Here is a 26,484-nt window from a genome sequence, read left to right as displayed (position 1 = left end):
AGAGTTCTTCACCATTCTGCAAAAGTTTCTTTGGATTCGCCATTCACTGGCCCATGATGCAGCAATTTGCTGCCGGATCCATTTTTTGGCGTCGTCGTTCGGAACTGCTCCGATGTTTGCCAGGACGTCGGCACTTTCGTTCCCTCTAATGCCTGAATGGCCGGGAATCCACATCAGGGTGATGTTGTTGTTCAGAGCCAGCTAGATGGCCTGGATGTAAGGGTGGCGACTGGAATCGGAGGCGAGTGCAGCCAGGGCCAGCACGCTGGCTGAGTCAGTGACGATTAAGGTGTGGTCGTCGGTTGGGCGCGGAAGATCGCCGCAGCTTCGTCCGAGAAAACTGAAGTTATGCTCGGTAAACGGTGTGTTTCGGTGGAGCCATCGCTGGAATCAACGTCGAGGCCGATCCTTCCCGCAGCTTTCGACCCGTCGGTGTACCGGATAATGGACGTTGGGTACTTTTCGTAGATCCGCTGCTGGAAAAGCCTTTGGGCGACCAGCTTATTCGGTCCTCTGCCTCTTGAGGGTGAGGTCGATGTTTGGCTTCGGCTGGTTCCAACAATTTTAGGCATCCTTTATTGGCATGTTTGGTAGAAGATTTCGTCCGCACGATCGAGAAGGCTGCAAGAGAGTGTGTTTGCTTTTGTTTTTTTCGGAGTAACTTACCGCTTTGGTACACAGCGCTGAAGCGGCTTTGAAGCGAAAGGGCGGTACGCCAGTTTCCGCGCAGGCGTCGATGGTAGCAGTCCGGAGATTAGCCGGATGGACCGGTTGTACACCGGGGCGAGGGTGAGTACCAACTCCGGGAAGTTCCAGGAGGTTAATTCGATGCCATACATCAGTCGGCTGGTAATCATCGCGTTGCGGGTATTCTCGAAATGTTTTTTGAAGGTCGACGATGACGTCGAGCAGTTTCACACAGTTGTGCGTTGGGATTGTGTTGCTGTACTGGGCTATGGGGCGCCGAGGGGGCGGTGGTTGCTGTCACATATGTGGACCATGACACACTTTCCGGCGGCCATTTGGAAGCCGACTGCACAGGCCCATTTTGCAACTCTGTTTACGGTAGGGTGGTCGGTATTGGCCATTTTTGACAAATACCGGTATTCGGTATTTGGTGGAGTCAATACCGGTAAAACCGGTAAAATACCGGTTTTTGTGAAAATTTCAGGTATTAACTGAAAAACTTTTGATTTGGACTTTTAGATAAAAAACAATATTTGTTAACAAACTTCAAATGTTAAAATCATTGTTTGTTGAACTGGGCAAAGCGAAACATAAGTAGACATAACATACTGAGCGATTCATCTCCCAATCCGCATTGAATTTGGTTGGCAATGTTGCCAACATCTGGTTCAATGTGGTTCTGCATGTCTTGAAGAAAACCGTTTCCAATCAATTGCTTAAAGCTTAATAAAGCATAAAAAAATTTGCTTTACGGCAGAACTATTCAAAAAAGCAAAAAAAAAATTTGCTTAATCGATTCTTTGGCTTATTTGAGGTCAACTTTTCCAAAGAACACATATTTTTTGACGCCTCTAAGTATTTTTAAAATTTAATACAAAAATCGAAAAAGTGCTGTTTTTTTTTAGTTGGCCCGATTTTGAACGAACATCGGGTGAATTTTTCAGGCCTGTTCACACGTGCAGCATTTTTTCGGTTTTTGTTTTCGATTTTAAAAATAGTTAGAGGCTTCAAAAATATGGGTTCTTTGGGAAAGTTGACCTTAAATAAGCCAAATAATCGACTGAGACAATAAAACGAGATACAATTTTTGACGGGAAAGGTCAATTGTTGATTTTTTTTTCACGATGCGTTTCACGATTTCACGTTCTCTTTGTAACCGATGCTGGCTTTCCTATTTTAATGGGACAGATATACGATTACAGGCTGTTTAACTGATACACTGGTGGAAATAAGTATAAAGACAAGCTCGGTTTCCATACAAAATGGCTATATTGGGAAGTCAATATCTAGATTCTTAGCGATTCGATTGGGCTGATTTTTTGCCAACAAGCCTAAAATGACTTGAATTTTTATTCAATGATAGTTACATTTATGCATATATTCTGGTTATACGCGTTTCTGTTGGAAATAATTATAAAGACAGTTCCGTTGTATGGAGCTCCATATAAAAAAGTGGTGTCTTTATAATTATTTCCAGATTTTGAGGTCAAAATCAACAGAGATGTATACAATTTACTCAAAGATTGAAAGTTCAAGTTAAAAACAGGTGCCTAGTAAATTTTCAGCCAAATCGAATCGCTACGAATCGAGATATCGATCCTCAATCATGATGAAAATGTATGAAAATCATGCTTGTCTTTATACTTATTTCCGGCGGTATATATGTGGGTGAAAACTAATCAAGATTTTTTATTCTGAAAGTAAAATTTGAAATACCGAAAATACCGGTATTTTCCGTACCTAAAACCGGTATTTTCGGTATCCAAAATTGGCCGGTAATACCGGTATTATCGGTTTTGGTACTACCGGTTAGACCACCCTAGTCTACGGCCGCTTGGGCCTTCCTCCTTAGCGCTTTCGGGTGTTTGCCGGTGACAATCAGCAAGATATCGTCCGCGTAAACTAGGATTCAAAACGGAAGCCACGCACAACTGTCATTTTTATTATTCCACGCATGCTGCGACGCAGCAAAGCTGAAATAATAAAAATGGCAGTTGTGTGTGGCTCTCGTTTTGAATAGGGTACCTTGAAAACGCGAGTGCAGTCCCGACCAGTAGATAATAACAGATTTATATCTGAACTTGTAATTTTGTTACAACAGTTTATTTTATAACAGCGGTTGTTATAAAACATGTACAATTAGTAGTTAAAGTAACAAAAATGGTTACAAAATTTCTTTAAGTTTTAACAAAAATATTACTAAATATGTTACTAATTGAACAAAAATACAGCTCAATGTGTTACATAAAAATTGTGAAACTAGCTAATACTATAACAATGAATCTTATTGAAAAGATTGTGATTATCCATAATTTAGGCAATTAACATTGTCCATCTGGTTCAACTCTGAATGTGGGTTCAAGTTATACTGAAGGTGGTACCTTCGTTTTTCCAATTCCTTTCTACCAAAAATGTAGGCAATTTTTTATCCAAGTCGGGCAATCAGTCCAAAACAAATTCGGCTAACCTACCCCAATGGATGCTTCCGAGAGCAATCACAATTTACAAACACATGATTAAGGCTACCCTAGAAACAGTTACAGCATTTTGAAGAATTCTTAATAAAATTTCCAGCGTTGCATGTTTTTGGAAATTAGATGATTGATTTGTATTATAAACTAGTAAAACCTTGCTCGGGTTGTCTTTTTTCTACCTGTCAATAGTTTGGTTGATTGCAGCGTCGCACTCTCAAGCGATCCTTAGAGCAATTCCTGTATAATGGGATCAAAGATGGAATAGGTCGAGGCTTGGATTTTAGAATTTTGGTTAGTCACCAGAACGGCTTAGCACAGTCTGGGAGAGCGCGAATCTTAGTGGAAAATCACTCTTTCTGAGGTCCACCATGCTGGCCTGGATAATTACGGTCATGCGATTGCAACGGCCCCTAAGCGCAGGCAGCCCAGTACGTTGGTACTGCCTGCGAGTGACATTTCGCAGACGGATCAAATCTTTGGTGAGTAAATCAATGTTTAGGGTGTTGCTTACCAGTCGAGCAGTTGGCACATGTTGTTCACGGGCCTGGGAGATCGCCTCTTGGATGGAGTGGAGCTGATCGTCAAATTCATCAGGTGTGGCCGGATGTCGCTGGTATTTGATGTTTTCTTCACATACCTTTGGAACCGGCTCCAGTCAACACGATCTTAGTTTCGTCGGGACTGCTGCCACCACCGGATAGTGATCTGAGCTGAGCTCCTGGTAGCCGACCGGCTGGGAGATGTGGTCGTTCATGTTTGTGATGTATATGTCTTTTGTGGAATGGGCGCTGGACCGACTCAGTCCAGTGGGGGAATCCGGGCTCAGGATCGTATAGTGGCTTTCCTCCATGTCGTTGCCCCGTTGACGCCCGTCTTTTATACAGTTCGGCGTTGGCAACGGTGATGTGTTGTTTGTTATACTTAACCACGCCTACCATGATGCAGCTAGTTAAATTTCTGGAAATTGCGATGCAAACACCGAAAATATCATAAAGTGGCGGATTTACATATTTTTATTGTTGAACGAAATGAAGTATCAATTTGAATAATGTTGTATTTATTGATCTCTACAAGAGGTTCTCCATCATCACCGATCCACAGCATCCGGAAAAACCGTAAGTCGCGCTGGTATTATTAATTAAACCCAAATTTGTGTTTCTGTTAGGAAAAAAAAAAGATTTTCTTAGAAATCACACTATTTGATTAATATCGCCCTAAATTCGATGCAAACTTCTTAAATCAATAGTTTCCCACCCCTCGTTTCCTGAAATTTTTTAGAGGGTAGAAAAGGTAAGATCAAGCTCCTTCGACCCGAAAATCGCTTGTTTTCTTCTCATCGTAACGAAAAGTACGAACCCTGCATATAATGCTTTTACTATAGTTTGATTTTATTTCTATTTTGGTTTCAGGTTGGTTTTCAAAAGGATATCTGAATGGTTCAATGGACATATTTGAGTGAGTACAATATTTATAAGAAATAGCTTCGTTTTCTTTAGTAAGTAGGATGAATTGACCTTTTCCGGGCAAAAATTGTTTGTCGTTTTATTGTCTCAGTCGATTCTTTGGCTTATTTAAGATCAACTTTCCCAAAGAACCCATATTTTGTAAAGCCTCTAACTATTCTAAACACACTTGTGAACCGGCCTTAAAAACTCACCCGATGGTCGATCAAAAACTGGAGAATATTAGGCCAATCTTGAAATACAGCATTTTCTCGATTTTTTGCTTTAAATTTAAAAATACTTAGGATTTTTTGGACAGTTGACCTTAAATAAATTTATGAATCGATTAAGCGAATAAAAAAACGACAGGAAAGGTCAATTGTAAACAAAATTATAACGTTTTTTGAGTTCAACTGTAGTGTTGTTTTTTGAGATTTTTCGGCTATGCAGTCTGATTGATTAGAACATTTTCTTTAAATTTTGTCTAACGTTGCAACATCGGGTTCGATGTCTAAAGACAACCTAGACCGTCATGAACGCGGTGAACATTGGCAGTGGCAGGGCTTATTTTGAAACACTACATTCAAAATAAGCTCTGGGTGAGCCAATCCCCACACTACCTAAGTTAACCTCCTCATATGTTTGTTATTCTGCAAACCGTTTACCCTTGCTCAATAAAAAAAAGATTATCTACTACTTAAATTTCATACATCTTACACGCGGCTTTAATGTTCATAACAATGTGCATTATTAAATCAATTACTTTTCCAAGATATTCATCTTCTAAACTAATCCTAAGCCTTTCCTAGCATCACTCGTCTTTTGCTCCCGGGTACAGTGAGCAAATTGAATTCTCTTTAATGGCGTTTGAATTTCAGAACGCCGCGCAAACTTTCCAACGTCTGACCCATGAGGTCGTCTGCGGATTAGTTTTCATATTTTCGTACATCGACGACTTACTCATCGCCTCATCTTCACCCGAAGAGCATCGTCATATGCGTCAGCTATTCGAGCGGCTAAAGCAGCCTGGAGATAAATGTTGCCAAGTAATCGCGTATCGCTAGATTTTCTGGGTCATTCCGTCACCGCCAAAAGGATTCGTCCTTCACCAGATCGCCTGGAAGCCATATCAAATTTTAAGCTGCCGTCTACAGTGAAGGTGTTAAAAAGTTTTTTTTGTCATGATTAACTTTTATCGAAGGTTTTTTCAACTATGTTTTTGGGAAGTTCAACCGTTAGGATATTACTCGAAAAGATTCGCCAAAGACCTACTACATAAGATCGTGATCTAACCGTAATCTACCTCGTGATTAAACATTTTAAGTTCATGCTAGAAGGGCAAAGCTACCACATCACACCGACCATAAACCAGTAATTTTTGCCTTCCGCCAGAAGCTCGACAAAGGTACTAACCGCCAAGTTCGTAGGCTAGACTCTATTGGGCAAATAAGGACTGATATGACTGAAGACACATTTATGCCTTTAAATTTCATCCCAGAAAAATCTTATATCCAATTTCTCCCACAAAAATTTGGAAGAAATTTAAATTCTCGTTTTCTTTTTCATCTGTCAAAAAATTTCTTCCACACTTTCGTCGGAAATCCAAAATAAGAAAATTATGAAAATCTCTTCGAGAATTTCTATTTTTACAAGAGATTTTTTGACGGGAATTCGGCTGCAGGTCTATGAAATATCGAGAAAAAGTGATCCACTTTACTGCATTGTGAAATTAGTGAATTTATAATTAGACTATACTCTTTTGCAGTGTATTCCTTTTGAATGTGTAGTGAGCTATCTTAGATTGTAAGATATATTGATTCAATCCAACACGAAAACATTTCGGAATGATCGTGTCAAAATGAAGTGCGAATCAGTTTGCTGAGTGTTGTTGCTGCGAACGGTCAAGACTAGAAATCTCAATCGGTTCACGACAATGGCGCAGTCGGTAGTAAAAATATTTTGATCCGCAGATTTGGTTAGTGCTCCCCGGAAGAAGTGATGTAGGAAAAAATCAGGTAAATATAAGCGTAAAAAAAGTCTAAGAGAGTGGAAATATGCTAGCGTGCCCGGTAGGTTCCCTGACGGAAGGGCAGTGGAGTAGGTTGGGTGACAGAAAAAAACAAAAAAGAGCAAAAAAAGAGCACAATGAAAAGAGAAACAAAGATGGCTAGCGTCTCCAGTAGGCTCCCTGACGAAAGAGCAGTGGAGTTGGCCGGGTGACCGAAATTTGCAAACTAAAAAAAACATAAATAAAAGATTTAATTTTGATACCGAATTTGAAAATAAATTCTAACTAATTCATATTAAAGATTGGACATTGAATACTGGAAACAGACTTTGGATTGTGTTATTATTTAAATTTGTAGATTAGATTTGGCTGGATTTGGATTGAACTAGAACTGAATGTGAATTTTAAATTTGAATTGAATTTGATTGCATTTGGTTCGGATTAGATTCAGGTTAAGTTTGGATTGAATAAAGATTAAATTTGAATGAGTAATTGGATTTGGCTAGAATTTGATTGGATTTGATTTGGATTGGATTCTGATTCAATTTGGGTTGGATTGGATTTAGATTGATTTTGGTTTGAATTGGACTTAGATTGGATTTTCAATGGATTCCGATAAAATTTGCATTCGAATTGCATTACATTCATATTAGATTTGGATTGGATTTAAATTAAATTTGAATGAGTATTCAATTGGGTTTTGCTAGATTTGGATTATACTTGAATTTGGATTGGATTTGATTTGGACTGGATTTGGATTGAATTGGGATGAGATTTCGATTGGACTTGGATTTAAATTGTATTGGATTGGATTCAGATTAAATTTCGATTAGATAAATCTTAAATTTGAATGAGTATTTAATTGGATTTGACAAGATTTCCTTTGGATTTGGACTTAGATTGGATTTGGTTGAAATTTCGATTTGGATTAGATTTTGATTGGATTTTATTTGGATCTAGGTTGAATTTGGATTTCATTCGGATTGGATTTGGTTTGGATACGGTTTGGATTGGATTTGGATTGGATTCAAATTGAATTTGGATTATATTTTGATTGGGTTGGATTTAGGTTTGATTTGGATTGTTTCTGCATTTTGGTTTGATTGATTTGGATTGGAATTTGATTGCAATTGAAGTCAGATTAGATTTTTATTGGACTAAGGTTGAAATTGGATTGGATTTCGATTGGATTTGAATGTTGTTTGGGTTGGTCTGTATGAACTTGGATTTGGATTGGATCGGATTGGGATACGATTAGGATTGACTGTTGATTGGATTTTGATTGGTTTGGGATGATATTTAGATTTGAAACATTCATTTTGAATTGGATATGGTTTAGTAACCCGTAGCGTTGGATATATTCAAATATAATTCGTTTTAATTATTTTAAAGGATTGAAAAAAAAAGTTTTGAATCGATATTTATTTATTTATTTCCAACACAATCCAACACGAAAACATTTCAGAATGATCGTGTCAAAACGAGGTGCGAGTCAGTTTGCTGAGTATTGTTGCGGCGAATGGTCGAGACTAGAAATCTCGATCGGGTCACGACAGGTACCACCAAATCCTCTTTGAACTTGAAGCTCTGCACCATTCCAGGCTCCGCAAATCAACTGCTTCGTGATTGATCAGGCGATCGCATTCGCCCATTCGTTACGAAGCCGTTTTTGTAATTATCGCTCTGCAAACAACGCACCAATTGTCACACCCTGGTACACATGCGACGACCAAATTGACGACGGAGAGATTCGTTTGGCCTAGTTTATGCAAAGATAACATTGACCACGCCAACGATTGCTCAAGCTCTTATGAACGGATGCTATCTCGTTTTGTGTTCCTATCTCGCAATCGAATGGTATCATCGAATGATGACATAGAACCCTGAAATTGTTCATCCTTTGCCACGATCCCATTCACTGAAGCAAACCCCTTCTGGTAATATTGCTTGGTTTGTGGATTGCCTACAAGGAGGACATCCTAGCATTACCAGCTCCGTATACCGTCCGAGTTTTTCACTAACAAAAAAACGAAGCTGATTTCATCGTCAATCTACGGAAGGCCATGCGCATTATGCGCCTGATAAAAACTACAATGCACGGAAGTCCGAGCACAGACTGCTCATAAATATTTTCCTTATAGCCATTTCGCCAATAAGTCAGTAATTCACTCAATTTAAGAAAATAACTAATGTTCACTTTGAGTTGTTAAGCTTATTTCTAAAAGGTATCAGAATCATCTGATCCGCTTCTGTAGCACACTCGCATGTATTTATGTTTTCGTTCACTGCTCAAACGCAAGAACATTTTGTCCAATTTCGATTTTTTTTTCTAGAATGCGTGACCATTCGAATCAGCCTATCTCATGCGCTACCTTTGTATCCGCTTTTTCTATGCCCATCATTAATGCCCACTTTTTCAAGGGCGCAGCCTTTTACGTTTACCCGCTTCTGGTGCGCGACAATCGATGTCCGCTTTTCGGTGCTCGATCGTGCTGATCCGCATTCTCGGTGGATTTTTTTAATTTTTTTTTTGCATTGCAGATGGTGGTTCCTTTCTGGTACATTTAGGTTCCTTCCGCGAAATTCGTAGCTCCTGGCAGGATCGCATTTGTGAGAATCTGAAATGAGCCCGAAAGGAACATCTTATGCAGATGCCACGTGTCTTACCTGTATGCTGGCTCGCAGTCGAAAGGATTGACTTGCTGCTGCGATGGCACTCGAGATGAAAGCCGAACATGCAGTAGAGCTATGTAGGAGCTATTTCACACCCACTCACATCTCCTGAGAGGTCAACAGATAGCGTAAGATCGTTTTGGGATATTTTGTGTCATCCAAACTGTCCTTGAGTTCGGAGCTTGAGATCTACAGCTGCAATTTTTTTTTCTCATGACTTTAAGCTTCAATACGCATTCAATTATATCCTTTTCGGGACAATCTGGGCCATCCAAACTATGCTTGAGTTCTGGACTTAAGAATACTCAAAGCTTCAATATGCATTCAATAATATCCATTACATCTCCTGGATGGTCAACAAATGTCGTGTAATTTTGGCGAGTTATCTCGGAAACGGAGGTCACCTTTTTAATTTAATTTTCTCAAAAATGTACCTGTAATACATTTATTAGGAGTCAATAAAACAATCATATCTTGCCCGAGTGTGCAGAAATCATATAATTGAGAATTTGATAATAGTAGTTGAAAAATAATTATAAAAATTGATTTGGAGTAAGATCTGCTAAAAAAACTATCACTAGATAATAGTACTACTACTGTAACAGAGGTAAACTTTTATCATAAATGATTGGAACACCCAACGATGCTTCGTTTCCGAACGGTATGGATATGCATTAGGTTGCCATTCTTCGCACCAACATAATCTTTCATCCCAGTTGTAACAGTAGTCGATCAATGCGTTCTTTTTGTTGCATCCGACCGAACCGATTGCCTTCGCCAAACACACATACCGTGCTCTTTGTTCGCGTCGTATCGTATTCGTTAGCCTGATTTCAGCGTCACACATCCTCCGGGGTGCGTGTGAGTAGGACCAAACCAAACCAAACCAACCTACACGTGATCTTGCCCAGCGAGCGCTTAGAGTGGGTGGTGGGCAGCATTTTTTTTGCCTCCCATCGCACCCGCCAGCGCGCGCTGGACTGCTGGTGGTCACCCCGCTGACTAGGAACAAGAGTTAAAACAATAGCGAGGACGCAAAAATGCGCTCGCCCGTTGACGGACGGGGTGCGTTTGTCCTGCAGGGGGTGGCTGGCTAAGCCGGTTCAGGGTGGCAAACGTGTACACACATAAACTTTTTCGCGATGGTCACCCGGCGGGGATGGGGAGCGATTTATGTACATATTTTCGTGATGCTGCTTTTGCTACCGCCGCTGCTGATGCTGCTTGGTGTTGGATTGTCCCGATGCGATGGTCGTTAGATTGCAAGTGCTTGCGCGAGATTTTTTTTGCGTTCTTTTGGCCTCGATTTTTTTTTCTCGGTTCAGTCAAACTCCCACCCACCCACTGAAGGCAATCTATCGCGCGAATGCTGACCAAGTCCTCGCTCCTGTGTTGCTGCGTAGAGTGGCAATGGTGCTTCTTTTGATTGCATATGGTGGCGACGACAAATGCACTATGGGATACAGATCAATGGGGATGTGACGCGTGCTTATTTCATTTGGGTTAATTGGTAAGTTCGTTTATGAAGCATTATTGATGTTATTCTTATTTTACTTAACAAAACATCCATATGATAAACTCCCCAGCTGAATGCAATGCATATTCTGAGAGTCTTTTGGAATTTTCAGGGTTCGATGCAAAATCAGTTACCATTTATTGCCACTACGCATACCGTTGTGGAACACATTTAACCACGTAGGTAAACAGAAAACACCCACAGTGCCGTACAGGAACACGAGCTGAGAACTCTGGCAGTCAAATATAGGATCGAACGCGCGAGAGGGAGAAGTGAAAAATTGCAAAAATCAACGACTCAAGTTGGGAAAAAATGAGCTGAAAAAATTAATGCCTAGATTTTCCAATTAAAACGCGGACATTACACTGACCGTTGTATACGTTGACCGTTCGAGGCCGGGATGCGATGCGATCGGGAGTGGGCGGCCGTGGGCCGTACGTCCTGGACAGAGTTCTGGAGTGCCGATCCGGCTGGCCGCTGCCGGACGAGAAGAATGTGTGTATGTTATGACTCTTTTTTTTTGGTTTTTCTCCGGCTGCCAAGCCTCATTCAGTCTCGTTCCAATCTCTTGTGCCGAACGTGGCCCGGCCAACCGGCAGCCCCGCAGTAACGCGAGATGATAGCCACCAGCGACAGAAACGCGAACGACCATTTGGCCGAGGATTGTGATGGAAAGTTATATTGAGTTTTGCAATTTTGGACCATTCAAATGATTTTTATAGCCGATGAGGGCGGTGATGGTGGGTGGAGGGGTCACCGGGTGTAATTGTTAGCTGGGTGGAATAGACTTTTTTCGCGGTTCTAGACGCAGTTTGAAGCACTGCTCGGATGTAATTTGGCAATTTTTATTAGTGAAGCTCGTAACATGAATATTTAGAAACGTTCATTTTCATGTATGAATGACGAAATAAAGCCTGCGAGAATTTTCCAATTTGCACTCAGTGGTATTTGTCTCGTAGGGTTTTTACAAATTCAAATTGATTACCCAGAATTAAACGTGAAATAATTCTTTCATATAAATTAGTCAAACGTGCGAATATCTTGAAGACAAATTAATCGTATCAAGATTCATATAAGAGCTCAATAAATCAGGATAACTCCGTGTTGCGGTATTTCTCGCTGGATAAATACCTATTGGTTATTTTTCCTACCATAATCAGCTCTCTGGGTACTCTGGGTTTAATAAAATATGGAAAACCTATGGAGAATTTTGGGATTCCCTCGTAAAATTGCTTTCTGATATACCCATGCTGCCCATAAAGCATAACTGTCCCATATAGATATGAAATCAAGCAAAGACGGGCTTGAAGCGGCAGTATGAGGATAGCTACAAAATCAATCCATAGAATTTATTCGGTTATTTCACAGAGAAATATTTACTGGATTCCTATCGCCGTTGAAAAAATTCCTCCGCAAATCCAGTAGTTTTTTTTTCTTGTAATAATTTCGTTCGGAAAACTCGTCAGAGAATATTTTTCTGTACATTTTTAAGACGATTTCCCCGGTAATCCCAAGGGTATTCCTACAGTAAATACTTTAGTAGTTTCCGAAACAATGCTCCAGAAATACCGCTAATAGCTTTTCCAATTTCCTTTTTACACAATTTTTTTGTGATGTAGGAATTTTTACAGAAACTCTAGCCAGCTACATTGGTTTATCGCATACAACTACAGTCTCCTTTTCACTACCTCGATATTGAAGAGTCCATCGAGATAAGGAGTGAATGGAAAATGGTACAAAAATTAAAAGGGGTATTGCATCGAAAAAAGCCCATTGTTGTGGAAAACGAAAACAAATGTAATTTTTTGTTTTTGATGTCTTGGGCAACAACAATATATCAACTTGGAGAGATTGAATCTAGAAATAAATATGATCACATCAGAAAACATTGAGATAGGCAGATATCGAAATGGGAAGTTACTATGTCTGAAACTCCATTCATGCAATTGCTCAACATATGAGAGATTTCGTTCGAAAAATGTATCGGAGGGTAACCACTTCCTTCGGTGGGCTTTGATTCCAGGAAACCAGTACGCTAGACAGGTGCTTTCCCTACTATGCTACGAAGGACCTCCATCGTTCTCCGCAGTTCAGAAGGCTACTAATGAGATCAAATTTCCGACACCAGGCACATGGCCGAACTTTCGCAATTTATTTTTAAAACCAACTTTTTCACACACAGATAGAAAAAGTTGTTGAAATTTACACGAAAGTAATGTACATAAAGGGAATGCCAAATTCTAACGATATTATCACCTGAATGTATGCAATTTGTATTGCATTATGACACTTTTTATACGAATAAGTGTCATAATGCTATGTAAATTGCATACATTTAGGGCGAACTTGTTGGAAAAGATCCATGTACGCCCAGAATAGTGTAATTTTCCACGTCTTTATTATTTACGCGTCGATTACTTTTCATTATTTCTTTGTGTGCACGTATTGTTTTTGTGCAATGCCAACCGTAGTAGGATCCAGTTCCTGCTGTATGGGCACCATTCTAGCACTGAAGATTCCAGAATAGTACGAACCAATGCCAATAGAGTGATTTGAGGCAGTAAGAACCAACTAAAAATTTGTGAAGTAACTTATCCAAAAAATTACTGAAGTTATACCACGGACCTACTGGGTTATAATATTATACATCATACATTTGTCAGTTGTTTTGATTTAATAGATTGAATGATCTGAGTAGGTTTTTAAGCCAAGTTACCATTATTGCAATTGAATATCATGAGGCTAACACGATGCTATATTTTTGCCCAGGGAAGTCGAGAAAATTCTCAACCCGTAAATTTCCTAGCCTGGGATCAGGATTCGATCCCAGACACCTTCAGCATGGATTTGTACCGCATAGCGAAGGTAGACAGAGTAACTTGTACACCCCGAGTGGTGCAAAGACTGAGTACTCGAGAACATATTTTTAGTATGGAACCACAGGCTTTCACGAGTTAACATCGAGTCTTACAACCAATACTGCAGAAGGTCGTGATCGTCATAAGACAGAGAGCAAAGCACCTTTTTCTATTTCAGGCGACCAATAGAAAGAATCGTGGGTTCTTTGATCAATTTCCCATGAAAGGCAGTCATAAAAGGATCTTGAGCTTTATTTTAAAACTAAAATTTCTAAATTACTTTCATAGATATATTAGGGTGGCTCAAATTAGTATGGGGAAAACTTTGTTCAATTTTTTTGATGGGCCGCTCTCTTATCCGGTTCTATTCGATGCCCTGATGCTCTGGATAAAATTTCAGCCAAATCGGTCAACGTTTGGGCGGTGCTAAACTCGTTGGAAGTTTATATGGAAAAATGTATGCAGAAACATCCAAAAACAGTAAATTGCAGCTGGACTACACAACTTACCATGAAGAACTATGATACTCATTCAGATCTAGGAGAATTTAACACAGAATGTTATGCAGAAAACCGCGAGAAGATTCGAGTTTTCCCGGCTAAGTTATTAGCATTTCTCTGCAGTGGGGTTTGAGCAAATTTCGTTTCTTTTACCTTTGAAAAGAAATAAATTCACCCCTACAACACTCCAGTAAAATGCTAATATCTTTGCGTAATAAATTCTAATCTTCTCGCGATTTTCAGCATAACATTCTGTATTTTATTTTACAAGAACTGAATGAGTATCATGGTTCTTGATCGTAAATTGTGCCGTCCAACTGCAAATCACTGTTTTTGGATGTTTCTGTATACATTTTTCCATATAAACTTCCAACGAGTTTAGCACTGCCCAAACGTTGACCGATTTGGCTGATATTTTGTCCAGAGCATCAGGGCATCAAATAGAACCGAATAAGAGGGCGGCCCATCAAAAAATTTGAAAAAGTGTTTTTTGAGCCACCCTAATATGTAAATATATACATGTATATGTATATATGTATATATATATATATATATATATATATATATATATATATATATATATATATATATATATATATATATATATATATGCAAAGAATAGTGACTAGTCGATCAATTAATCATATTCCTTTAATTCACCGAGTTTAAATAAGTAATAAACACAAAAATAAAGCAGATGTTGCACACTTTCATGCCCTGTCACGGAACAAATATTTTTTTGAGATTTTTTTTAACATGATATTCATTTTTCGCGTTTCTATAGATATTGAAAGCGGCAGATATGTAAACATCGTGTGACATATCTTATTGAAAATGAGAAATTCCAGTACTTTAGAACATCGACTCATAGAGGGTCCACTATAGTATGAGACTTCACAATTTAGGGGGAAGGGCAGTTTGGCCGAATACCGTTCGGCCTAATGCCATTAGGCCGAGAGTTGTTTGGCCGAATATACCATTTGGCCGAACTGACCATTAGGTCGAAACCTTTTGGCCAAACGACCCTTTCGGCCAAATGACTTTCGGTCAAATTACTTTCGGCCTAGTGGCATTCTGCCAAATGGCTTTCGGTTGAATGGGTTTCGTCCAATCGACCCTTTCCCAAAACTAAGGGCCCTGGAATCGCTCAGTTCTAGAAGGGAACTGGCCTATACCCCTAGCTGCTGGTCTAGCCGAGGCAGCTGTCTGGGGTGAGCGCAGAATACCACTTTTGCTTCGGGTCTCAGGGTCACTGATGAGGGGAGGTTTTCGGGAGCGTGAAGGACCTAACCGTGTAGTTTAATTTTAATTAGGAGTCGTTTATTCATGTACACTTACGGGTGGGTGATAGTTTGGCTTCCAAGACAAGGGTGGCTAGCGGCAGGTCGCACGATGGGGCAGCCAAAACGGTGGCTAGGTGGCGAGGTGGCCAACGGATTGCCAAACGGAAGGGGCGCTCGGTGGGAGGCCGCTCAATAGTGCGGTAATCGGGCTGCGGTGCCGAAGGCAGTCGACGAGAAGCTGGACCGAAATGAAGCCAACGGGCAGTCGGACAGTGAGGCAACCGATGGGTGGCTTGGTTGTGATGCGGCTAGCGGGCGGACAATCAAGTTGCCGCCGGGTAGGTGGCCACTATCGAGCTGCTGGGTGACAACGAAGCTGGCGGTAGGCTTGGCAAAACAATCGTGTGGGTGGCACGGTGCTTCATTTACCGTTATTATGAAAATAAATATACCATTCAATCTGCAGTCGCCATTCGATTCCTACTATAATTCTACGTTTCTGGACAAATTTTCAAAAAAATCGTTGGCTAGATTTTTGAGTTATGCCATTTTTAAGTTTTTTGATGAAAAATGCCTTGTAAATCAATTAAGCGGGCTTGGTAGTTATATGGCTACTGCTTCTGCCTCATACGCAGGAGGTCGTGGGTTCAATCCCAGGTCCGTTCCATTCTCCTACTTTGTATCTTTCTCTTTATTTCTCATGTTCTAGCAATCGCTAGAACTGGAAATGGACTTCCATACCGTTTCCATTACTATTCCTATACCTTCAACTTGAGTATTCTATCAGTAATCTGCTAGAATTGGAAATGAACTATAGAGCTCGTTTCCTACATCCAATTAGAAATTCCATCAGTTACCTTCTCCTATCTATCACATTGGCAGCTCGTTAACCAAGACGGACCTCTGCCTCTCCAACCTAACCCAGAAATTCCAACAAATTCCGCATGAACTCGTGGCAAGTGCAGAGGTATATTCGGCTTGCAGTGGGCGAGTGATTGCATCATCATTTCCTCCCCCTTCCCTACATTGACTTGCATTCTGACGTGGCAGGCGCCAGTATGACCTAACAAATGAGATCACCAGTACTTGTACATTGAAGATATGTGCTAGTCCCAAGCAAACATCTGTTGGTTCCCTGTGCAAGAACAGCTGATCTGGTCATAATGGAGTAGCAACTACGAGCAGTCAATCAAGCTCAAGCTCAAGCTCAAGAAAAATGTCTTGTAAATCAATTAAAAATCCATAGCACAACGTAATAAATTGCAAACGAGTTTTTTTAATGCAAAATCAATTAAATATCTATCTGCCTGTATATAATGGTCGTACACTCCATGTTATCCGGAGCAAAACTGACTGTAATATCTTGTTCTAGGTCGCTCGTTCTAGGGCCCCCAGTCACAGATCCCCCGGCACGCCTACAACACACGCATTTTACGCGCATCTTCCAGGATTGCACACAGCCAGCGAGTGCATGGTCTACCCTGGAGCCAATGTCCTCTTCCAGGTTCTATGCTAAACATGACTTTTGCTGGTCTCTCTTTCGGCATACGTGCATTATGTCCACCCCACTGTAATATGCCGTATTTTAAAAGCCTGCCAATGTCTGCATTTTTGTACACTTGGCGCAATTGATTCAAGCGTCTGAGCCATTCTTAATTTTCCACCGCACTGCCAAGTATTTTCCACTCAAATACTCCTAAAATTCGATGTTCTGCATCTTGCTTCATGGTCGTACATGGCTACTGGACGAATCAACGATGTATACAGAGCTAGCTTTGTCCGTGTTTGTAGGCTGCGAGACTCTAGCTGGCTACGAAAATCATAGAAAGTTCTACTTGCAGCTGCAACACGTGACAGCTGCAACAGGTGAAAACCTCGCGGATAACGTCATTATCACATATAATGAGTGTTCCAAGATATATGAATTCGTCGACAACCTCAAATCGCATCCAACCCATTCAACCTCGGGACTAACACCGTTTGGGCTGCAACGCTCACTGCCAGCCACCAGGTACATAGTTTTGACAAAGTTCATGATCAGTCAGTCCTATTCTTCCACTCTTCCGTTTAAAAGATTCTTCCATTGCACTGCAATCTACACCAATGATGTCGATGTCATACGCAAAACCAAGGAGCATGTAAGACTTATTGATGATGGTTCCTTTCCTTGCACACAAGATCTTCGAATTGCACCTTCCAGAGCTACGCACAGTTGTTCCACTATAGGGACAGGGGAGTAAATTTCATTGAGAAAAATCATTTGGTTTCAATCAAAATTTTATGAAAAGTTGTAATTAACATCATATTTTTACCATAATGTATCAACTGAAACTATAGTAGAGTGTATAATTACAAAACAAAATCATACTACCTCCACTATTGGTGCTACCACCACTAAAGGTGCGGTTACCCTATTGCTTCAAAAGAAAATGTTTATTTTTTTGTGGGTATAGAGATTTAATTGATTTTGCACAATAAAAAACTTGTTTGTTTTTAAGTTATTACGTTGTGCTATGGATTTTTAATCGCTTTTTTGGGCGTTTTTCCTCGAAAAACTTAAAAATGGCGTAACTCAAAAATCCCACCAACGATTTTTTTGTAAATTTGTCCAGAAGCGTAGAATTATAGTAGGAATCGAATGGCGGCTGCCGATTGAATGGTATATTTATTTTTATAATAACGGTAAATGAAGCACCGTGGGTGTATGACGGTCAGGCGTTGTCGCAGCTTACTAGTGAGCAATTGGTGATGCAGTCTACGGACTGCGGTGTGAAAAGGCAGCCAATCTTTGAGCCGATTGCGAATCCACCTATAGGCCGCCTTACCATCCGGCCTTCCACCAATCACGCGGCTAAACGGCAGTCTGCAGGCTGTGTCGAGTTTCGTTAGCTGCATCATCGCCTGGTCACCCTTTGTTGACCACATCTACTATAGCGGCGGTGGCAGAGCAGAACGTGGAGCAGATAAAGCGTGCTATCCGGTGGAAGCCAATAAGCGGCCGCATTAGCGTGTTTAGAATGAAGGACAAATTCTTCAACTGTAACCTAATAAGCATCTATGCCCCAACGAACGATAAGCCTCTGACTTGAAGGATGACATCTATGAGAGCCTTGATAAGGCCTACGAGGAGTGTCCAGTGTTGGTAAAATCTCAAATTCTCAAATGAACCAAATCCCAGCAGAATCGTGGCCCAGAGGATCGCTCATGATTCGAATCGCGATTTGCATCATTCATGATTTTTACGTGTTCTTCATTTTTGAATGCTTTGAATTAACTTTTTTCGCCTAAAACAGTGGCTAATAAATGCATATTAGGGTGGCTCAAATTAGTATGAGAAAAACTTTTTTCAATTTTTTTGATGGGCCGCCCTCTTATTCTGTTCTATTTGATGCCTTGATGCTCTGGACAAAATTTCAGCCAATTCGGTCAACGTTTGGGCGGTGCTAAACTCGTTGGAAGTTTATATGCAAAAATGTATGCAGAAACATCCAAAAACAGTGAATTGCAGTTGGACGGCACAACTTACGATGAAGAACTATGATACTCATTCAGATCTTGAAGAATTAAATACAGAATGTTATGCAGAAAACCGCGAGAAGATTAGAGTTTTCCCGGCTAAGTTATTTGCATTTCTCTGAAGTGGGGTTTGAGCAAATTTCGTTTCTTTTACCTTTCTTTTTTTTAGAAATAAATTCACCCCTACAGCACTCCAGTAAAATGCTAATATCTTTGCCTAAACAACTCAAATCTTCTCGCGGTTTTCAGCATAACATTCTGTATTTAATTCTACAAGAACTGAATAAGTATCATGGTTCTTGATCGTAAATTGTGCCGTACAACTGCTAAACACTGTTTTTGGATGTTTCTGCATACATTTTTCCATATAGATATCCAACGAGTTTAGCACCGCCCACACGTTGACCGATTTGGCTGAAATTTTGTCCAGAGTATCAGGGCATCAAATAGAACCGAGTAAGAGGGCGGCCCATCAAACAATTTGAAAAAGTGTTTATTGAGCCACCCTTATGCATATATAAACAAAACATACGCCTCGATTGCGTATTGACGCTTTTTAGAGCGAAATCAATTTTCGGTGAGTGAGTAAGGTGTATAAATGTAAGGTCCTTCAGAGGCCCGAACATTGACCCTGATCAATACCTTGTAGTTGCAAAAATTCGGTCGCGACTTCTCAGCGTCACGAATTCACGAAATAACAGAACGATGCGGTTCAGTATAAAACGCTTGTCAGTTGAAGGAACAGTACCACCAGAAGCTGGACGAGTGAATAGAAGATGCCACCGCATTGTGGGAAACGTCAACAGATTGTTGGAAATATCCACGAAACTGTGACTGCAACAGAGCAGGACGTGTTAGGCACTGCAGAGCGACGCCAACGAAATGGTTGGTTTGATGAAGAGTGTCAGAGAGTGACGGACGAGAAAAATGCTGCTAGAATGCTAGTGGCTCGTGCCCGTTCCAACAGAGAGCAGTACAATGTAGCAAAGGCAGTAGAGAAACGAATCCTTCCCAGAAAAAAGGCAACTCGAAGAAAGTGTGATAGCTGAAGCGCAGGAGAATATGGATAGTAACGATATGCGGAGGTTTTACGCAACTGTCAATGGTGCGTGCCATAAGACCAAAGACTAATTAAGACGTCACTGTCGAGCTCCTCGGAGGGACCACTTCTAGTACTGCAATCGGTCCCTCGGTACCCAAGTTTGACGTCTTGATGAATACCTTTGCTTCCATCAACTTTGCAATGCAGTAGCCTATGGCAACAAGCCAATGTTTGGAACGAAACCGTTTGTTTGTTTTGGTAAATATATTCCGAGCAAATCCGAAGAAAAAAAACTACGCGAAATGCACTGGTGGTTTATTAATACTGGATAAACCGATTGGATTTTCGTAGAAACCAATTTGAGAAACTTAATATATTAGTTTTAGTAAATGGCATGATACAAGGATTAAATCACAAAGCATATCTACAAACTATTGTAAGTGCTGAGAAACATGTCATCTATGAAGCCCTCAGAGTCACTGAAAAAAACTCCTGATGGAGGCAGCGTGAATTATTTGTGGTCCAGTTTAACAACGATTACGTCCAGTAATGTGATCAATGAGGCGCATTGTAATGCTTCCTATGTGTTATAACGACGAAATATAAGACAGATTTTCACTTTACTCAGTCCAAAAGAGGATTCAAGGGGTTTTTAGGTCGAAGCCAGTCCAGACTCCAGGTCACTACTACTATTGTAATGTGGAAATCTCATATCAGCGGCTTAATGGTTCAAATAGAATGATTCTTCCCTCCACAGTTACGACAAGTGATGCTTCGCAATATGTCTTCCTGTCATGATAATCTTGTAACTATCTACTATTCCATTATTGCAAAACCAGAAAATTGTAGGGTTGCTTAGAAGGAGCAGTTTTCGAATCCGTCTTTTCTTGTCGGAGTCAGTGATCATAAATTCTATGGCTACTCTACGGCCGACCTGAGTTGGTAATAGTTGGCTTATCGAATTGAAAACGACGATACAGATCTATCGAATCATTTTCTGACTATGGATTTGGTGGAACAACGACCGTTTTACGAAAATATTGAGTGGCTAAACTATATGAAGGGTATACAGAGATTTTCTGGAATTTATGAACGAATATATATACAACAATAAAATAACGATTCCGTGTAACTGATATTACGAGAACTAAAACTATTTTCAAAAAAGATACAGACGAGCAGACTCAGACATGCCTTATATGCTCGGATAGGTGTCTGAAATCAGAGTGAGTTGTAAGACTTCCACAAAATCTACTGTTCTCAACTTCTTGATCATTTATTATTTCTTAAAAACTAGATTAACTTTTCTGGCCAACAGATTGCAGCCAAGGTCATCCTAAAATAATTAAAGATACAGATTAAATTATTAAAAGGAAATTATCCGATCCAATTTTCAGTGAGCACGATCTGGAACTCTAGCACGCGAAACATCATAGGGAGTGTCTGTTACCGTATTCTCCTACACACCTAGCGAACATATAGATCATTCGCCATCAGATTTTAGCAATGATGGATTATGGAGTGTTGATAGATATTACAAGTTCCATTCAAATATTGAAAATGAACTCTAATTATTGACACTTGACATATTCACATTTGAGACCCTAGAAAAATTAAATGGTTTAGATTTTCGACAAAAATAATCTTCAGAAGCTTCAGAAGACAAACTCAGTCCACTGTCGGATAATCCTCAGGAACCAGGCCAAATTTAGGAACAGCATCAGTATAACCGATTGAAAGGGAGAGATTGTTTTCCAGACGAAATAATTTGCGTTGTGTTTAGAAACTGATTCCATGAACTGATTGTTTTCCGTTGTTGTGATTTACATAACATTTGGCATGTCGCCGTAGCAACATATGAAGTAGTACCAGTTACTAAGCGCCGTACTTGAATCAAGGTGATAACATAATGCGGTTGTTCAATTTTCTACTCTAGTACTTCATGAGCACTAAAAAAGTGGGCTCTTGTATGGGACATGAACGTCTTAATTAGTCTTTGATAAGACTGCGCCAGTGCTCGCCATGTGCAATGACCGAGAAGGGGAATTTGCTGACAGCCAGGTCAGCCAGGTGGAAGGTGCACTTCGAGGATTTGTTGAACGGTGAAAATGAAAATGTATCGAGCTCTCGCAATCTATTTTTAAAACCAACTCTTCCACACTTTTTGTTTCGTGCTGATGAGAGTTTAGTTATGTCTGACATGCACACACAGTATCATCAGCATTTGTCTAGTGTCACGTCACGTGCATTACGGAAATTTGATTTTTAGTTAGCTTATCACGAGAGTCCCACGTGGCTTTGTGCACTGGTCGATGGGGAAAGGGCGATCTTTCAAACACCATTCGCATTAAAGTCGGCAATGTAGATCTTGATGTTACGTTTCCGAATTCAGCAACATCGGTCGGCCCATGACGTCGTGACGTTGAACCCTGGATGTTCCTGACCTGGATAAAATCCAAGCATTCTTGTTTTGCTTGTTTTTCTTTGATATCTTTGATATTATTAAAAGATCCTGAGATAATATTGTGTTGAAAACTACTGCTCAAATGGAGACAACACTACACTACCGTTATACGCATAACTGTCCCATGTACGTAGCAAATCTCAGCAAACATGGGATAACTATGCGTATGATGGCAGTACAGTTCTCATGTGGTTCCATAAAGTATCATGTTTACTATTAGTTCAAAACTGAATGCGCTAGACCTAAAACGTCGTCCAAAACAAGGTTATCGGTATATTTACGGTGATATCAGAAATCCAAAATACTAATAATAAATTAGCAAACAAATTAATTCAGCAATAACAGTTTGCATCACTTTTTTCTAGATTGCAAGATATTTATTCAACTTTTGATTGACTCTCCGGTAATACCTTGATTACGGACGAGCCGAAAGGAAAGGTACATTATATTATTCATAGTTTTTTATTACTAAAGAAGAGGCTCTTTCTCTAACAACTTTTAATATTCTATACACTGGGGTCGTATTTTACTCGGTCATTGAACATTGGGTTGAAATGTTTTTTAAGGATGTGGAAATTGAGATCGACCCAGAAATTGATAAAATCTTGCATTTTTAGATATCTAATGTAGATACAATCCCGAGTAGACGAAAATAGCTAAATAATATCAAATGTTGATAAGATAGCAAAATTAGATATGGACATGATTGATATAAGAGATAAAAGATCAGACGACAATATCAATATTTTGCACTAAAATATCTTGAGGAGATCATGTTATGCTATTTGTAAGAAGTGATCAATATCATGTGCCATTAGTTTGATCTTATCGATAGCATATCTTGATATTAAAAAGATATTTCGGTGCAAATTTTTGATATTGTTGCCTGTTCTTTTATCTCTTACAGTAAAACCTCCATGAGTCGATATTGAAGGGACCATCGACTAATGGAAATATCGAGATGTAGAATATAAAATCCTTGGTAAACTGTTTCAAGGGACCATCCCAGTAACCCAGAAAATATTTCTCAATATGGCCTAAATTGCTTCCATGAGTCGATATCGAGTCATGGAACATCGACTCATGGAGGTTTGACTGTATATCAATCAAGTCTATATCATGTTTTGTTATTTTGTTCATACCTTCTGCCCGGGATTAGATACAATTGATCGGGGTTCAGCCAAACCGCACCAAGCGGCTTTTTGACTGACTTGTAATATTTTGTTCGCACAAGGAAAACGGGAATCATTTCATATCAATTCATACGTATATTTGATGTATGATATCCTTAGTTATGGGGTTGGGGGATATTCGATACGATTTGCGATCAATTAAATCCACTAAACGAAAGCTTGGGCAGAAAAAACGGAGATTTTTTGTTGGCGCTTGGTGTGTTTTGGCAGAACCCCGACCAATTAAGACTGCAGAAGGCACCTTTTTATTGATCATGTTTTGAATTTGACATTCTTGGTGGTATTTAACAAACTATTTTTTACGGAGATTTGGAATCATATCGTAAATCAGTGTTTTTTTTTCTTTTTTTCGAGCGGAAATGTATTGAGAATGTTACTTTGCTGGTATTTTGCACTAATTTAGCGCATTTTGGGTTTTAATTAATTAATTATAGTTCGACTGCGATATTTGTCTGGTTATCTTGTTTGGTTTGTCTGGCTATCTGGTTTCTATCTCAGCTGTTTAAGTCTGAAAATTATTTAGAACAGAAATTGGCAGCATTAAAAAAGAACCTTTGCTATTGGTAGTAGTAGATTTTATTGTTCTAGTGCATTGCCAATGATTTCTAGATCTCAGCATATATAAGTTGGTTGAGAAAATTTTCGTAGAGCTTTGAAGGAAACTCAAAAGTTGCCCGGGATTCGGGAAATTCCGAAATATTGTGAATCCCGGGATGTAACATCACCTAAGGACGCAGAGATTAAACCCCTTTACGTTAAAAAAAACTTATGTGAAATGGCTGTTAATGTTGCTTAGGAAGTTATCAAGCAATAATTTCCCTATATCCGTTTTAAAAGGTAATTCGAACCTTCGTGTAGAAATTTTGTTTATATCTTTGGTTTAGAGACTGGCTTATCTCTTAGATATCAATTGTCGTGGAATTTTTCAACGGAATTATTCCAAGCAATTGCCTCGGAAATATGCTTCGTCCAGATGCACATAAAAAATCATTCGAAGTTTCTTTTTGAAAGATTCATTCCTTCAAAAAAAAATTTCAAAATGTTCTTTTACAAATCATCATTCATAGAAAATTATTTCTAAAACTTTATTATAATAATTAATCAATCATGCAAAGTTCACTACATACAAAAAATGAAATTACTCAGAAACTGTGCATGAGAGTGATTCAGAGATTTTTCCATTCCCTAAACTCAAACGTACATTTGTCACAATTTTAGCTGGTTTGTTAGCAATTTGATTGTGAACACGCCTTTTGAAGTTTGGATGGAAATTGCTATGGAAATCGCCAAATGTGTGAAAAAACGTCCTTCTTCCGTTTTCCTTTTCATATAATGTACCTTTCCTACTACTTTTCTTATTAGCTGCAATTCGTTTTACAACAATAACGACCTGCTCATGTACTATTTTTTTACGTTGTCAACGTGTTCATATCTTTTTAGAGCTTAACAGGCAACATAGCGGAAAGGTTTTCCCAACAGTTAGTATTTTTATAGTAATTTTCATATAAGCTGCAAATTGCTCATGCTTAAACAAATTGCAACCAAATTAAATTAACCCTTCTAAAATTTAGGAGGAATATTTATATAGCAAATGTCTTCGATTTGGCATAGAGAAGCGAAAAAGTCAAAATTAAATATTAGTTAATTGAAGGGATGAAAAATATGGTAAACTTGGTCTTATTCAAGTTGTTTCTGAAATAGATTTCTATTTGATTGATTACTATTTTGGCTATGTGTTGAAGACTTGATGTCTTATAAACCTGAAGTTACAAGTTACAAGCTTTGAATCGCCTAAATTTGCTACTAGATATTGAAATAACACTCGCACGAGAAGTATGACCAGTCAATACTTCAAGCACAGATGTATAGCCTCAATGTCTCATAGTGGTACAAAACCCCGACTTAATGTGCTTTTTTACAGTTAGGTAAATAACACTAATGAACATAATGATAAAGATTCGTATCCCCAGTTTTGTGCAGAGCTTGCTACTGGTACACCATTTCGATAGTACACATCTATAAGAAACCCTGAATCGTCGCAAGCTCGAGTAGCCTCTAGGAGAGCATACAATTTCCAATCTCCTCTTGTCGTTTGGGCTCCGGACTCACACCTATGGCGACCGGGCCGGGTCTCACACAACCCCACAACTGGGTGTTAAAATATTGCACACGAGTTCCAATTAAGCCATAGTTTGCATTAATGAGAAATACTAATCCCTAAAATTTCCTTTCTTCTGTTTGATATAATTTGATTTCGTATAAATTTATAGTTTGTGCCAAAGCGTCGGCCGACCAACGGATGATGGCGAGAAGTACCAGGATATGGGAAAAGGAGTCTCCTTTCACCCTTTCGCTTTCCATCGCTCCGTCCGCTCACACCACTTTGAAGTCTATGTGCAGTGCAGTGTGGTGCCGTAGCTCGTGTATCCCCGATGCCAAGAGGAGATAGTCCAAGGATGACAAAAGCGGGCGGGAATGTGGGGCAGAAAATTTTCTGAGAATGTCTTATGTGGAAGTGTGATTTTGTATTTAGCAATAATAACAGCAGCAGCAATGCCAGAGCAGTGCTTCGGATCGGAGATAAGATATTTGAGCTGATTTGTGCTAATGTTGTCCGCTTCACAATCTACAATGAAGATGCTTGGGTGATGTGGCCACTGGATGGGAAACGTTGGGTGAAACTGCTCAGTGGGTGGTGTTTTGAATATTACATCGTTCGTACAGGGTGCCGGGAGACAAGCGAGCGGGTTATAACTTATTTCTTGTTCAACTTGCCCTGCACGGACACTGTAAATCAGAATCATATGTCAAACAGGATGGAACTGAAA

The 26,484-nt window shown here is 39.6% G+C and overlaps 1 protein-coding gene across 1 annotated transcript in view; it reads left to right on the top strand.

The window, feature by feature from the left end:
* The window catches only part of LOC134227389 (uncharacterized), a 251,367-nt gene that overhangs the window by 168,046 nt on the left and 56,837 nt on the right, over positions 1–26,484 (top strand). The gene's annotated exons all lie outside the window — the stretch shown is intronic.

The sequence above is a fragment of the Armigeres subalbatus genome, chromosome 3 (assembly GCF_024139115.2).
Source record: "Armigeres subalbatus isolate Guangzhou_Male chromosome 3, GZ_Asu_2, whole genome shotgun sequence".
NCBI lineage: Eukaryota > Metazoa > Arthropoda > Insecta > Diptera > Culicidae > Armigeres > Armigeres subalbatus.
The sequence above is the reverse complement of the archived record's forward strand: the minus strand, read 5'-3'. Positions and strand labels throughout refer to the sequence as shown.